This window comes from Rhineura floridana, chromosome 3 (genome assembly GCF_030035675.1).
Source record: "Rhineura floridana isolate rRhiFlo1 chromosome 3, rRhiFlo1.hap2, whole genome shotgun sequence".
NCBI lineage: Eukaryota > Metazoa > Chordata > Lepidosauria > Squamata > Rhineuridae > Rhineura > Rhineura floridana.
This window is the reverse complement of record NC_084482.1, coordinates 1-2,500: the sequence shown is the minus strand read 5'-3', so window position 1 is coordinate 2,500 and position 2,500 is coordinate 1.

Below are 2,500 nucleotides of genomic sequence, written 5' to 3'. Positions count from 1 at the left end.
TTGGAGGTTCTTCTTTCTCCTCCCAACTCCCCAGTTGGCCTTCACCTTTTGGAGGGAGTTCTTTCTTTTTAACTCTCTCTCCTTTTCTCTGGCGAAGCTCTTGTTTGAGCTTTCTATCTATTTCTATGAGCTGTTTGGCCTCCATTTTGAAGTCCTTCCCTCCCCCAGCCGGGGGGAGGTTTGTTTGGGATCAGTAGGCCTCGTTGGGGAGGGAGGGGGGGGGGGAAACCTACAGCTCCCCCACCCCACCCGTACGTCCCCCAAATACACAAGTGGTCTCAAAAGAATCCCCACAGTCTTAGGAACGTCCAGATACTATTTTTGAAGAAATTCAACCCCCCCCCGAAGGGGGTTAAAACCGCGCTCACTAGGGTTGCCAGGTTCAATCCCTGAGACCGATCCTGTATCTTTAGGAGAAGAGAAAGTCAGCCAAGTGCAGGTGTTCTTGCAACCCTGTAATTGGAAAAACCGCAAGGTGGAATTCTCCCTGCACAATTTTTAAAGATACAAAAGACCTCTTGGTTGCCAGGCCCAGCCTCTAAGAGATCTTCTGTATCTTTAAAAGTTGTGCCGAGGGAAGGGAGAATTCCGCCTTGTGGTTTTTTTTCCATTACAAGGTTGCAAGAACCACCTGCACTTGGCTGACTTTCTTTTCTCCTGAAGATGACAGGATCAGTCTCAGGGATTGAACCTGGCAACCCTAGCGCTCACCCAAGCCCTTCGCAGGAGCTCCGGAAAACCACGTCCTTCCTCCTTGCAAACAGGCTTCGGCTTAGGGAAGATTTTTTTCTTTTTTTAGGTAAGGTTTTTTATTAAAATTATTCATACTACTGGTCACATCCCGCACGCGAAAACACGTAACAATATCGCCACTCTCAGAATAACGCATCTAGCTAATACACATACTTTTCCTAACTAACCTAACACTAACACAAAATATTCATCTCAGCTCAGCTCTGTGTTATAGGAGGGGTCGACTCTGATGTCCACGGCCAGAATTTTCTCCGCTTCTCATGCGGCAATTTTTCTTTTTCAAATGAACTCAGTTCTCTTATTTCTGATAATATCGTCCTAATCGTACTTCCGGAACTGCATATGTTCTGAGTCTTACTTTCTTTTAACCGTTGCCAACATAAGATACTTAGAACAAATAAATTGACAATTCTTATCGTTGTCCAGGGTACCTTCCAGTAATTATTCACTACGTTGTTTTTATTTCTAGGTCTTTTCACTCCTTTTCTTTCTCTCGGGCCTTGAATTCCTTTTTCCGGTTCCGCTCCCGAAACAATAGTTTTCCCTCAAAAGGTCTGGCCAATCCAGAGTTTTAGCAATTATAGTCCACGTCTCTTTCGCAGATACACAGTCTTTAACAAAATGTGGAACGGTTTCTTTTTGTGTCTGCCCTGTTCTTACAGCTTCTTCCTGACACCTTAATCGTGGACAAGCTTGGTTAACATTGGCTAGCCACGGCGTATTTGCTTGCACGCTATAAATCTGATGAAAAAACTTCCATCTGATGTCCCATAGTTTATAAGGAATTCTTTGATCTTTCAAGAATTCCATCTGGTGTACAGGCTCTTTTAAATACATGGATAAATTTCCCCTTTTTACATTCTTTTCACATTCCGGCTGAAAACTATTTACTTCTAATAAATTCCTATACATTTTCTTTCTCTTCACTTTTGGTTCACACCTTTCCATTTTTATGATGCTTGCCCTTAATTTCCATTCTCTTACATTACTGTACATTTCAATCAAATAATCAGGTCCAAAACACTTCAGCGATGGTGTGATTTTATAATTGACCTTATCTTTCTTCCCACCATATTTTGGCCCAATCTTTAATTCTCCGGTGTTTGGCAAAAGCCACCAACCAAAAATGAGGTGCCAATTCTTTTCTTTCTACCTCTGCCCACTTCCCAAAATTATGACTAACAAAAATTGCTAAAAATTTGAAACCAATTGCTGTAAAATTTAGACCACCCTGTGCTACAGATTTGTACGCCTCTGCTCTTGCAAGGGGGAAATTAGCCGTTCCCCATAGAAACTTAAATGCCATTTTATTAATCTCTTTAACGATCCTTTCAGGTGGTGGGTAGACAGCTGCCAAATTACCTACTACCGGTACCAAGTACGTACTAACGTACATGGCTTTCCGATAAATAGAAAGATGCCATTTTTGGCCGCATTTGTATTTTTTCTTTGACTTGATCTCTCCACATGTTCCAATTATATTCCCACCCTTCCCATTTGACTGCAAAATAAATTCCTAATAATTTAACATGTGTTTGAATTTGCCCTTCCTCAGCTTCTGAATGTATTGCTTCATTTTTATTATTATTACTAATCAGATGTTCCAGTGGCATTACTTGTATATTTCCCTTAATGTTATTGGGCGATATCATAAAACTCTTTTGCATATTTAAATGACCACCAGAAGCCTGACCAAACTGTTCAAACAAATCTCTGATTATTTCTATTTCCTGTTTATCATTTACCA